Source organism: Cynoglossus semilaevis, chromosome 13 (genome assembly GCF_000523025.1).
Source record: "Cynoglossus semilaevis isolate Cse_v1.0 chromosome 13, Cse_v1.0, whole genome shotgun sequence".
NCBI classification, from domain to species: Eukaryota; Metazoa; Chordata; class Actinopteri; order Pleuronectiformes; family Cynoglossidae; genus Cynoglossus; species Cynoglossus semilaevis.
The window spans coordinates 10366076-10380918 of record NC_024319.1 but is presented as its reverse complement, the minus strand read 5'-3'; the positions used below and the strand labels follow the sequence as shown (position 1 = coordinate 10380918).

The 14843-nt window shown below is 38.4% G+C and overlaps 1 long non-coding RNA gene across 5 annotated transcripts in view; it reads left to right on the top strand.

Moving 5' to 3' along the window:
• LOC103388530 (uncharacterized) overlaps positions 1 to 4877 on the top strand; it is a 25778-nt gene extending 20901 nt beyond the window's left edge. For 3 of the 5 annotated variants that reach the window (XR_003051605.1, XR_003051606.1, XR_003051604.1), the window contains one exon: positions 145 to 4877. This is a non-coding gene — a long non-coding RNA (uncharacterized LOC103388530). The remainder of the gene's footprint in view (positions 1 to 144) is intronic. The other 2 variants (XR_003051607.1, XR_003051608.1) reach the window with 2 other exon arrangements.
• The last annotated feature ends 9966 nt before the right edge of the window (positions 4878 to 14843 follow it).

The window sequence follows — 14843 nt, the reverse complement described above, 5'->3', positions numbered from 1 at the left end:
GTTGTTGTGGGGGGTGGGGGTGTGTGGGGGGTGGGGGGGGGGCGGGGGGGGGTTCTGTCTGCCTGTTTCTGTGATGTGTGAGCAGGCATGTAAATGCAGTAGTAAAGAGTCTGTTCTCTCTCTCCCTCTCTCTCATTTTCCCAGATTTGCAGCCGTGTCTGCAACAGCAACCCTGCGAAGACAAAAGGTGAGGAGCAGCACGGATGTCGATGTTAGTCAGGTGGGTAGGTGGAGAGAAGAATAATGGAATCAATACTGTTGTCTGTAACCTACCTGCCGCTGGGCTCTGTGTCTGGCCCCGGCGTAGACCATGAGAAGGCGAGCGAGCTGATGAGGAGCAGAGGTTCACTCTGAGCAGGAGAGCAGAGAAAAAGGAGCTGACATACGGTGATTGACTCTTTTCTTATTCATTATTTCTCTCAGAATGTAAATTCTACGCTCAAATGTAAATTTTTATATAGAGATGTGATACATTTCGAACTTGTCCATTTGCTGTATGCCTGCATGTGTGCAGTCCTCCTGCTGTGTATTTTCAGGCTTAGCTGTGATGTGTTTGCACACATTGAAAAGCCGTTTAATTAGCATCCGCGGCGTGTGTTGTTGACAGGTCATGTCTGCGTTTCACATTGGGATTTTCATCTCGTTTTAATTGTCACTTTCTTGCCCCGGCGTCTTACGTGTAAATCTCAGATGAAACAATTTGACTGATTCTAATTACCTTTCTTTCCACCAGGAAGCTGAGTAAGTAGAAGTCGCAGCTGTCAGGCAACGACGGCGTCGTACAGAATTCATTCATCTTCTGCTGCTGCAGCTACAGAGAAGCTGTTCAGCCCAGACATGTCCCCTTCTCTCTTGTGGTGCAATTTCACCGCACCGTCTAAAATGTAGGTGTTTTATGTTAAATCAACCTCCACTGCAGACAAATCCATAATTCATCCATAGGTTGTTGTATGAAATCTAACCTGGATTTTCCTCTAATTCCTAATCCCAAGGCCTGTTGCACATGTCAGTGCAACCTGTAGGTTCAGGCAGGGTGCATCAGTGCAGCTCAGTTTGATGCAGAACGTCATGCAGCTCCAGTGTAACTTCATTCATATTCATGCCAAGATGATTTACATGATGAAAACGTGTTTCCAGTGACAGATTTCCCAATGAGTCATCAATCATCCCAACATTTCAATTTACTCACATCCTGTTTTTTCGTTGAACATACGGCCGAATCGACTCTTTGTCATTCTCGCTGTCTGCCACTGGGTGGTATCTTTCATGAAATACATTTTCGATAAAAAAATATATATTTTTTTTTAATATTTAAAAAAATTATCAAAAAGAGAAGTGTTTTTGCTTCAATTGCAGGACGACCGACAGTAAATGCCTTTGTTGTCCTAGTTTCCCATTTCACCTGGTTTTTCTTCATCTCCATCGGCATAACTTTGAAAAAATATTCTACGGTTACAGGTGAGTAGAATATCCCTTGACTAGAAAAACTGCCACTGCAAAGCAACTAGCAAAGATTGTAACAGTAAAGATCTAAGAAATTGAAAGATGAAGTGTAGAAAGTGTAATTTAAGAAAGGAAAAATAATCTGGAGGCAAATATTATCCAGATTGGATGTAAGAACAGAATATACATTTTGCCAAGTATTTTTAAAGCTGTTTTAAATGTATCTGTGTACATTTTTTTTTGTCAGTACAATTTAGAATTTTATGTTCAAAATTATTTGAGCTCTCCTAAGTGACCCGTTCTTCCTTAGTTTACTTCGTCTTCGCCGCAATCTGCTCAGCTGCACTGTTGAAGGTATTTACTTGACAAAAATGTTCCTGTAATTTTTTTCTTTTTTTTAAACGAAGCCAAAAGTGAGTAAAATGTAGAGAAATATTTTTTGATGTTTTAATTGCGCTGATGAGTTTTGCATTCGTTCTGCAGCAGGACAGCAGCGGCCACTGCTGCAGAATCCAGGCGTCAGATGAGGTCACGTCTTTGTCTGGGTGCAGTGACTCTGCGTTCTTTCTTTTTTCTTTTTTAAGACCTCTCTGCTCAACTATTGGGAGATTTATTTTTTAATTACACTGCCCTGCCGGGTAATAAATCATCCTCTGTGTATTTTAATTTCACAGTATGCCCCTCTGTCCCTGAGACCCTTAACCTGTGAGGTCAAAGCAGGTCACAGGTGAGGTCCTCGGGAACAGGGCTGCATTCAGTTTCAACAACCTGGTAGTAAAATGATGGACCAAAAAGAAACTTGTGAAATATTTTTACTTTAAAATATTCACCATCTTCATTGGTTTTCTTAGTGTTGCAGCTGCATGACTCCACAGTTTCCCTGTCGTGTCCTGGACCTGACTCACCAGGTTGGAGGAGGAAACGATGGACTTTTCTCTGGCAGCAGATCTCTCTCAGGGGGCCGACCCTGTTGGCTGGCTTTGTGTTTAAACCCTTGATACAAGGGCCAATAGGAAGACAGCCAAGGGTCGTGACCCCGCTTCAATAATATCATCTTGGAAAATCAATCATTGTGGTCTCTTTATTTTTTTTGTCTTGTTTATTCTTGTGTCAAATAAAATATTTTCACAAATTTGTTGCAATCTGTTATTAGTTTGTTAATCTTCTACGTCTTTCATTTTAAAACAATTTCTTTCATGTTCTTGTCGATCGAATGGGGAGACAAACCTTTTTCTTATTAAAATTTAAATAAAATATTGGGTTTTTAATTTTCTATAATTTTGCGTACTCCCCTTAACACGTCTATACACATCTAAACGTGCAACGGGTGATGCAGCACGTTTGGGGTAAAATCCAGATGGTAGGGACTTTCATTGAAAAAAAAACTACTGTAGAACTCTGTCATGTTGCACCAAAATGATTAAAAATTGAAAATGTGTATTTCGAACATTGTGTAGAAAATGACATGATCCCTGAAGCCGTCAGCCCGGGGCTAATCATCTACCTTAGATAGTTAACCAGTCCGTCGCAGGGTCGTATATAGAGTGGTGTCAAACCGACTCAAGGTGAATAAACAGGTACATCAGTTTTGTAGTGAACCAAAGCACTGAGGTAAAACCCTGTAATAACGGAGGGACACCAGCAGTTACTCCTGGGTATATAAACCAATGACCTTCTAACTGTAAGGCAAAGGCATTACCCACTCTGCAGTGGCTCTCGGCTTTTGTAGAATAAGACCACAGATGTTACAGGCAGTTGTACAAAGGAACACTTGACGTTTTCTGTCCTGAATGTTGGGCTCGAAGAAGCAGCTTTTATTTTTCTGTAAACGCTGTGAGAATACTGCTGTTGTTGTAGGAAGACATTAAATGTGGTCGACTCAGAGACCACACACCTGCAGTGATGTAACAGACAATAAGAGACACACACGGAGGAACATATTTGGGATTATCCATGTGAGGGGGTGGGGTGGGGGGCTCAGCAGCCGTCTGACTTCAGCAGTCCTGGAGCAGACTCTTGCCTAATATTGATTGGCTTGTCTGCGTGGAGACAGATGAATGCATTAGTACCCAGCTCACCCTGCTATTGGAAATATATTAAGTTCATGTATTAGGCACCCTGTCTGGTTGCCATGGAGATGCACCGGGAGTGAGGGAGTGAGGGGGGTGGGAGCGGAGGGGGAGGACGGGAGACGAGTGGGGGATACAGGATGTGATGAGGCGGCCGACTTGATTTGTAGTCCCTCTCCCTCTCCACCTGCCTCTGTCACTCGTGTGTCCTCTCCAATCTCCGCTCTGTGTTTCTCCTCACTTCATGTTCTCCTCACCCGGGCATCCTTCTCTCCCCCACTTTACTTTTCTGAACTCCCATCAGGACAAATGTGCACTCTCTCCATCTCGTTGCACACTGTAGATTTTGTCATTTCTTTTGTTCCCAGCCCTCACCCCTCTCTCTCCCACTTTCTCTCTCTCTCTTTCACTCTCTCTTCCTTTTCGTGCTCCCTCTCTCTTTCTATCTGGTGCCTTGTCTGTTCTGTCTTCCCCACATTACCAGACTAGACTCTCATTTCTCCAGGGTTTTCTTGCAGACGTTTCTCCCACACTCCATCCCTGCATGTACTGTACTCCCTTCTTTTCAGCCCACCCCCACTCCCACCACCACCTTGACTGCTGCTGCTGCTGCTGCTGCTGCTGCTGCTGCCTCTCCTGGTTCACTCCATCTCTGTGCTCTGCAGTAAAACTGCTGCATTGATACAGCAGGAAACAGAGGCTGGAGACAATAGAAGGGAGGGAAGTAAAAAGGAAGTCGGGGTTGCTCGTCTCTCAAATCCAAAGTTGTTACACGAACCAGGAGCAGAAATAGTTTTATTTTATATTGGAATTTTTTTGGCTTTAGCATAAAAAAAGTAACAGTTCAGAAATGATCCAATTTAGCTGTGCAGTTACAATGAGTAACAGTCTCCATCTGTGCTGCTGTTACATTCTGACCGAATGATTTACAAATGTTGAGATGATGTTAACTGTTAACTGATCACTGCTTTTAGAGTGAATTTTAAAAAAAATCAACAAATGACTGGTACGGCTCTGACGGAAACCAAACTGCACAGATAAATGAGTCGTTAGAGCTTCATGCTTGTTAAATAAGGTCAGAAATGAGAGAGAGTAAAAAAAAAAAAAAATCCGAAATGATGCCCTGAAGAAGACAATTCACCAAATATTTCTGTCTTCCTCCTCCCCCCCCTCCTCCTCCTCTTCTCTCTTCCCATCTATTAGCCACAGTGTATGAGGAGAGGTTACAGACAGAAGCAGCAGACAATTTCACAGCAGCTGCTTCCAAAATGCCTAGAGGTGAGACATGCCTCCCCCTTCCCTCCCTTCCCCTCCATCTTTTCATCTACAGTGAGGACTACATCCAGTTATTGCTGCTCCATCTGATTTCTGTTCTCCATCTAATAAAGAAAGTTACTGCTTTTAAAGAATCCTACAGCGTACACACAGATTCAAAAATAATGGAGGCCTCCTTTTAGAAACCTTAATGAACTTCATAAAGAATTAACACCAGTGTCGATTTGTGATTCACAAGTTGTTTTTATATATATATATATATATATATATAAACAAAGAGACGACTTATTGGTGAACTTTCCTCTCTTGCTGCACTTTTGGATTGGGGTAAAATAATCTTTTTTTTTTTTTAACAAGTCTCAAAATAACTCCCACAGTAAAAGATGTTTCACCTGTCACTAAGACCTCTGGGTATTCTCTTAAAAAAACAGTCTACCTACCCAACATATTTGGACCAGTAATGCTGTTACATCACAGTGCTAACAGGAAGTGCATCTTGCTGTATTTACTTAACACATCCTTCATCTCTGTTTACCCTCCGTCATTTAAAATCTCCTCCTCTGAGCCTTTAAATACGCTGAGCTGAGAGTCGGGATTTGAAGAGGAGACTGAGGCCAGGGTTTTATTTCCACACATCCTATACATCCTCTGCACAGAGCCTCGAGGTACTCTTTAAGTCTGTGGCTTTTTTATGTAAGGTGACAGTCGACTCCCACACATGACAGTATTAGTATCAACCCTGTGCAGCACAGTCACTCTTTAGCATATCATCACTTTTACTCCACTCCTCAGAGATCAGGCTTAAGTGTTATCATTATGGAGGGCTCATGCTGCAGGAGCGGCCCCCCTGTGAATGTGATCTGTTTGTGTTTGTGTGTGCTTCTGTCTGTGTGGGCGGCTATATGTTTATTTCAGTGAGAGAGGTTAAAGTAATGGAGAACAGTGGGAGCCGAATGTGGCGCCATGTGCCATTTCACCCACCATATGACAGCAAAGTCATCGAGAGCAGGGTGGGAAATTAGCGGGGGCTCAGGGCACAATGTCCTGGAAATATCTGTTGGCCCTTGAAGCTCTCACAAGGGGGCTGTTAATGTCTGTGTAAGGAATAAAACATGGAATATTTTCAAATTCTTAGTGGAAAAAAAAAGATAAATTTCTCCTGCAGCTGGAAAGACTCGAGTTATTGCAGAACCAAGATTACTCTCCATCTACATACTGCATATATATATATATATATATACACAAATACATATATTTATATGTATATTTATATATATGGTATGGGTATATATATATATATATATATATATATATATATATATATATATACCCATACCATATATATAAATATACATATAAATATATGTATTTGTGTATATATATATATATATATATGCAGTATGTAGATGGAGAGTAAGTACATATGTGCATGCTAATTTGCTTTAAGAAATACAAATTTGCATATTGGTAAATTAATAAGAATACCGTGTTACTTGTTTTTATCACCAGGGGGCAGAATGTACATCTTTATTCACAAGACTGTAGCTCAATATTGTGTCAGGCAGCGCTAAATAAAATCAAGGCTTTTATATCATTTTAAAGAGCATGTCTTACTGTTTAACGAAGATGATCACCTAAACTACGCATATTTTAAATTCTATATGACCTTTTCATGACCTCTGTGACCTCAGGTAAACTGCAGCTAATACCACCTTAAACCCAATTGTTCAGCTAAAACATGATCTCTAATATACGTATTAAAGTGTGTTTTTCATGTTTCCATGTCAGTTAACCTCTAAAAATAATATGACTACATAGACATACACAGGTGCAGTAGAGTTTGTAAATACACACATCACCAAAACTACATTTTCATATGATTATAAATTCCAAATACCCTTCATTCAACCAAACCCTTATGAGTGGTGTTCTACATTAACAGAACCGGATCGTAGTCCTTCTTAGAACTATTGGTCCTTGAAGTCAGTGACAATGAAAACATTGTCTGTGGTGAGCACTTCACGAAGACCATGATGGATTACCGAGCCCCTAACCCTAACACCAATCTGATCCTAATTCTAATCCCAACTCCAATCTGAATCTTGCACCTTAAAAATGCAGGCACTGGATAACATTTTTGTGACTGTCAGAAGGGGATTGTTATTCCCAAAGTTGCCACAGTGTGGCTCTATACTCATTTTTTAAAAAGAAGCTTAAATTGCCCTTAAACTTCTTGTAAACTTTGTGAAGGCAGCGGGACTTTTTCCCAGCGGGACTGGTTGGTTAATTGTGTTACAGTGAATATTTTGTTACGTAAAAGATCGTTTCCCCTGAAGTAACTATGTTTCAGTTTCTTCAGTTAATTCTGGGGAAACGATCTTTTTTGAGGAGGGAGGAACACTGTAACAGTTGCCCCGCTGTAAAGTGGCGTGACGAGTCACCTACCTGGTGGTAGCCCCCATGGGTGTCTAGTCAACAAGGGGATTAAAAATGGTACTGTTACTGTTACTTTTTGAATCAGTTACACTTGTAATGATATTCAGATGAGTGCAATGACGATGGTAAGAAAAGTGGCTAATACTGTATGTCCGAGAGCTTAATATTATTATTACATTGTTCGGGAAGTCTGTATCAAACAGGCAGCTCTTCGTATTACTAAAGGTCCTTCAAGTAGCTCTCGATTTCTAAGCTGTGGATGTTTTACGGGGGCGGGGGCAGAAATTCGTACGTTACATTGTACTATGCTGCTATTTCAGGTAGTCGGTTGTACTACAAGCGCCCAACATTAGCTAACCCTCTCACTCTCCCTCTCTCTCTCCCTCTCTCTCTCGCTCTCTTCAGTTATGTCATATATATGTAAATGTTCAAGTAAATGTTTTAGTAAAATATTTTTTAACAAATACTTCAAATGTCCTCCTCCTTCTTTACTGTGAGTGAAATATGCGTTTGTCACGTCAACCATCGTCAACTGACATAACAAACATTGGAGTGATGTGAGATGATGATAAATTGACAGTTATATGTTTTGTATCATAACTCAAACACAAACATAAAAGGAAAATAACCTCTCAAGGCTCCAGGCTCCACAGAACATTCACACCCTTCACACACACATGTTGGAGACGGATCAGTCATCTGTGACCTTCCAGGATCGACGTTCCAGGGTCAGAAATTAACAAGACTTTGGGGGGAAAAAATCAGTTCATGTGGAACTGTAAATTAACCAATTAAAACAGGGGTTCTTAACCTTTTTGACCTTTGACCATTTAATATTTAATTGACATAATTGACGATTTAATTGACCTCACTCAGTTTGACTTGTGATCAACATAAACCAAAAAGCCGTAGAAAAAGAACAGATTCCAATGAATTCTTAGATACTCTCCTGACTGACCACAGGGAGACGTGTCGTGAAACTAGCCTCACCTGAGTGGTTGATCATTCTTTTTTTCTTTCACCAAAAGAAGAGACGCTGCTTGGCTTCCTCACAGGTAATGGAGTGCAGTAGCATGTTTTCAACACTCATTCCCCACCGTACATTCAGGTTGGTCTTCGTGCTGTAGTCTGTGGTCTTTACTGAAAACTGATTCTATTTTGTACCTAATGGCACCTGTGCAGGTTTATAGTGTCAGTGTTAATAATAATAATAGTTATTATTATTATTAATATTATTATTTAAAGTACTAGAATGTTAGAATATATTTAATTTTCATTGAATTTCTTTTATTTAAAAAAATGCACATTTCTTAAAAACTAAGAAACATCAACAGTCAGTACGTTCCTTTAGCCAGAAGGAACCAAACGTTTACTGCGTGATCTTTTCTAATTTCCAGCAAATCAGAGCCAACAGAAGCCCAGGTGATTTATCTCAAAGAACACTGTTGTTTTGGTTTTTATAATTGGAAACACAGAACCTCCTTTCTGGCTTCATTAACTACAAAGCTGGAACTGTGGCTCCTGGTTCCAGGTACAAGAAGATACTGTATCAGACAGCTGAGTCACAGTCTGCTCTTAGAGCCACTGACGTCCTGTCTCCGCACCAAAACTCCCATCATCAACCAAATATGTAGATAAAAAAATAAAAGAACAAGTTATTTTTTAATAATAATAATAATAATAATAATAATAATAATAATAATAATAATAATAATTATTATTATTATTATTATTATTATTATTATTATTATTATTATTATTATAGAGCAGCTTTTTAAATATTTTATCTCAGTTTTTACAGTTGAATTAAATGCATATAAAATAATAGATAATATTATATATTATTTATTTATATGCTTTATATAATAATAATGTAAAATATGCAACTGTCCCAGATTAGGACGCCACCTTAACCATTTAATCACAAGGGCGTTATTTAACTCCTTATATGTATATTTATATATATGGTATGGGTATATATATATATATATATATATATATATATATATATCTATACATACACATACCATTTCACTGTAAGTGCACCATGTTCAATATATTTTTATATATATTCACCTAATTTATTTTTATATATATGTTGAAATTTATATATTTATATATGTATATACTGTATATGTGTATACCTGGAAAAAAAAACACAGTCCTGTCTTTATTGAAGCCAATGATCCAGACTTCAGGAACAATGTCTCCCTGGTGGAACAAGCTCATTGTGAGTGCACTGACAGGGCTGTGCTGCCTTTATAAAGCACTCGTGGAGTAACTAAATATAGTCAGACATGACTCAACGTACAACTTGTCATTTGAACAAGTGACTTAAAGTATTTTTTCCAAAGAGTTGCTTGGTTGCCAGGACAAAGAGCTGATGTATTGTGAAAGATTTTCCAACAGGAACTCTCAACACAGCCCTGCGATATAATGTCTGAATCACATTGGTCGATCACTGAGGGTGAGAGAAACTCTGTTGGTGTGTGGACCAGGAGCACGCTGTGTCATTGTAGTTTTATTCCTCATTGAGCGGCTCAGACCAAGGTTAATGGATTAAAGGGAACTGATGAATAATAGCAATCAGACCTAAAGTACGTAAAGAACTCTGGTGGATGTGAGTCATCGGCGTATTTCCTCATGATATAATGTAGGTTATTCTATCCCAAAAATTTCAGGTTTTGACTCATAACTCATAAGACTACTGATCTCAAGCCTACTTTTTGTGCAATAAACATCTTTCCCATTTTCTGGTTATTGTCCTTAGTTGCCTTTTCCTAATAACAAGAAATTCAGCTGCAACCACTTTCGTTTAGACAGGTTTGGTCAATGCTTGAGGGAATTAACTCATTTCTCAGAGCTAGTGATTTCTTTTTCTACAGAAAACTACGAGAAAGCTGCGTTAAAACAAACTGTTTATCAGATAATTACAATTCTTCTGCCACCTCCAGTTACTCCTACCCTTTTGCTGACGATGCTGTTATATCATGGTCTAATAGTTCTTTGAAGAAACCATTTGTTGGTGCAGTATTTAACAAAGTCAAAATTCAATTTAAAATTCAACATAAAAAAACCCTGAAAATTTCTCAAGATCTGTGCATTACCAGACCAACATATAGAACAGAGGATAAAAAGTTCTAGGACAAATTAAAAAAATGTTATTATGGAAAATATTGAGGCTCTTTCTCTAGACTTGCTTGATTTGTCTAGTGTGCCACGGAAAATTATCCAATGTCACTTAATTGGTCCCAAAACTATGTTTTATTTATTCATGAATACGTGACAGACAGAGCAATTAAATCCTCTTCCACTAGGTGGCAGCAGGTGGTTTTTAAAACTAAGAAAAGATAATCAGAACTGTTGAAGAAGATCTTTGTGTCTTTCTTCAATTCCTGTCACTATATGAGCGTTGTCTTAAACTTAACAGGAGCAGATTTTTAGTAAATTTAAACTAGAATATTATTATATTTCATTACATGAGATTTTTGTTTGGTGATGTGCCGTGGGGTTTCTCTTGATGATATATTTGTCCCGTGGCTCAAAAAAGGTTGGGAAACACTGGTCTACACACGTGAGAGGTTTTTTTTTTAATTGGACAATCATCGTAATCATAGGATTCATGGAGGTCTTTCAATAATATTGTTTTCAGATCTGGTTCAAGACATGAAAACCTGATCTGATAAAAAGAAACTCGACAAAGACATAATGATAAAGGTTCAAAATGTCAAAACTGTTGGTGACATGTGTCTGTTAGTTGGAGTTCAATATTTCAAAACTGTGGCATCTGACTCAGAACCTTTTACATTCCATTGTGCAACTACCTTTTTCCGATTTCATCAAATACAGCCTTTTGCTTTTTGAACTGTAAGTGGATTTGATTTTTGTTCCTCACAAGTCAAACAAAATGACTTCAATTAAATCGTCATGTAAATATTAAATGGTCAAAGGTCAAAAAAGGTTAAGAACCCCTGTTTTAATTGGTTAATTTACAGTTCCACATGAACTGAGTTTTTTTCCTCCCAAAGTTTTGTCTATGAAGAATCTCAGTCATCCAGGTCATGGTCAAGGTTGAAGAGTTCTTTGAGGCAACTGGATGTGAAGAAACTCTCGTTTCACATCTCGTCCACCACCAGTTAGGACTGGAGAAGCCTCTTGGATGAGAGGTGGAACGTTTTCCTTGAGAAAATGTCATGTCCAGTTGCTTAACAAAGCTCTTTAACCTTCTCCATAGTCTTGTTAATTTCAGATCAACCCTGGAAGGTCGAGCCTGGAAGGTCACTGATGACTGATTCATCTCCAACAAGTGTGTGTGCAGGGTGTGAATGTTCTGTGAAGCCTGGAGCCTTGAGAGGTTATTTTTCTTTTATGTTTGTGTTTGAGTTATGATACAAAACATTCAACAGTTTAGCAGCAACTTATCATCCTCTCACATCACTCCTATCTTTGTTACCTCAACAGTTGACGATGGTTGACGATGGTTGAAGTGAGGGTGAGAAACGCCTCAAGTGCATATTTCACTCACAGTGAGATGATTGATGGGGAATCCCTGAATAATAATCCTCATAATTCTTAAAATCACCGGAAGAGGTTTTCTTTTCTTTTTTTGTTTTAAAATTAGCCTGGGGAGTTCTTTAGCCGTGCCTGTATTTATAACTTGTGTTTAACTTACTGTGTGACATGTCGGCCAACTCTTTTCTTTGCGTGACTTCAAACATTTTAGGAAGAGCACGCAGCTTCAAACTGTGTTTTTGCGTCGTTTCCAGTAAATGATGGCAGGACTGCAGCATGAGTGTGCAGCTGCAGCTCACTGTGAGGTTGTCAGATAAACGCTGGTTAACGCCCTCTGGTCCAAATGACTCCATATGATCTAATGGAAATTGTTTTTTTTTATAGTATCCAGGGTTCTTTACTGCAAACTGTTTTTATGTAATATCATTATTTCAAATAGGGTGTAACAGTGCAGAAAAGCCAGTTCAGTTCACTACGCACTTTGGTATTGCCATCACAGAGGCAGAAAAACCCCCCAAAATTGTATAGATACAGTATATATATATATAGCTATTTAGTCACCGCTGTATCCTAGTATCCTCAAACTCTCACCTTTTCACTCCTTTTGATGTCACCTTGTTTTCATTATGACGTCAGTACAGACATCATTACAGCGAACACTGTAACGACTGCGATGGTTTTCACATGTCCAGGAAGCTACTGCAGTTGGGCTGTGTGCTGCCGTTCAGACAAGGTGACAGAATGAGTCCTGCTCATGCTTCCTGTTCAGATCAAACGTGCTTCCCCATATGTGCTCTAACTGAAAGTTCTCCATGAGGGAGGAGGGGGTGAGAGAGGCCCAGACTGGGTGGGGGAGGACGGGCTAATTGAAAACAGACTTGAGGGGATGTGATGTTTGACTTCGTCACGTCTTTAACTTTTTTTTCTCTTTCCTCTTTTCTGACTCAATAAGACTCAAATTCCCAAGAAAGTGTTTTTTCCCCATAAATCTCCTGACATCTGAGACGTACGTTGTTTAGAGACGTTGTTTACGCTAACGTCAAAAGTACAGATGTTAGAAACCGCACTAGCTGTGATATCTTATCAGCCTCTCAGCTCATAAGAAAACTGAGACTGTTACTCATATGAGAATGTATCCCAGTTAGCCGACCTGACATGGTTTCAACCACCAGGGTCTTGACTCACGGTATGTGTGTGAAGATAGTCTGGCAGATGGTGAAGTGTTTGTTGTATCTTAAATATTTCCGGATCTTGCCAGTGGTCTTGTGGCCGTCTGCCGCTGGGAGAGCTTTCCCAGGCCTGAGCAACAGCTGAGAGAGAGTCGTAACAACATCTCCACGTCATCATTTCCGAAAGCACAGATAACGTTGGTGTGATTCCTAACTCTGTCTGGATTCTGTCATTGGAATCTCACTCTACATTTTACAAGAAGCTATCACGGAAACTAAACGAGGAATTAGCCTAAACATCACTGACAACCAAGGCCGTCGAAAATGAACATTTTAGTTTTGTTAATTCATTTGTGAAGATTAATACACCGACAGAAAATATGTATTAAAAAAATGTTGTTAGGATAAAAATTATACCTTTGTAAAATTATTTACAAAGGTATTAAAATTATTATATATTACAGGGTTGAATGTTCTTAAAGGAATTCTGGGTAAAAAGTTTTTTACAACCAGCAGAGATAATAATTTTTGTTTGCGTCATTAACCTTATACTATATTATCCTTTGGATGGAACTGGAAAACTGGAAAGTTTCAAGATAAACATGTGTGTTGACTCCTTTTTTCCATGAATACCTGTTTGTTTAACCCTGTATTCAGTGAAACTCACTACATTCAGCCCTGATGAAGTGCTGCTCTTCCTTTAACAAATAAGTACAACTCCAGCACAACTGACGACAGGACCACGGCCTGTCAGTGTTACAGTAGGTTGAAAATGATCTTGTATTTGTTGTTTAATATCACACAGGTAATATTTGATTTTATTAAAACAAACATTTAAATATATAGAATTTGGATTATTTGGTGAAAACTTATCATGAACTATTTTGTGTTTTAAATGGTTTGGCTGCATTAGACATATATATATATATATATATATATATATATATATATATATATAGTATATATCTAAATATATACATATATGTGTCTATGTGTGTAATTCATAATGAATCCATTTGGAACCCACATTTGCGTCACATTCCAGCATTTTAAAAACACTTTACTGTGCTCTGTGCTCTGTGCATGGATTCACTCACCTTCCCTCTACAATTTCATTCAATTTAATCCAAGGGAAACCAAACTTTTTGTTAGAAAAAGTATTTTATTGCATCTCTTTGTTCACATTCTCAAACCTTTCCACTGACACATTTCTCAAAAAAAAAAAAAGAAGAAAGAAATAACAGTAGTGCATCTTCACAAGGTAATTCACAGATAGTAGAAAAGTTTACAGCAACAAAACATAATGTTGATTAAAATATCTGTACGGGTTTTTGTCTATAGAGTTGATATCAATGACCAGCACACAAACATATTTATTTCACCTCGTCCAGTCTCGTTGTACTTTCAAGTAAATCTGCTGTGTGCTGAATTGGCTACCGTCGATCCAGTGCAGCAGCAGCTCCAGTGTGCAGTGCTGTGATGAAGACTATAAATAAACCATAGAGTGAAGCTCGTGGTGATCTGGTATTTAAGGCGATGTGAAAACACCTGTAGATAAATAATTGAATACTCAATTACACAAAGTCAGAGAGTATATTTTTTGTCCCCACGTTTTCATTATGAATGATGACCTGTAGGGGACGCAGCTGTGTTCGGTCACACTGTAACAAATACAAACCTGAGGATACTGTAAATCTCACTACAGTTTTGTTCGGTTTAATTAGTGCAACAACTTTTAAATACAATATTTTTTTTTTTTAAAAAGTCTTTAATTTTAATGTGTTGTCCCTCTGGCGTTTTTCATTTCAACTGTATTTTTTTTATGGAATTCATTGGAATAGCAGCTGCATGTCTGTATTCATTTAATAACAATAAACAAACCAAAAATAAAATTATAAAATAGAATAAAGGATTAAATAAAATAACTTTTTTTCTCTTT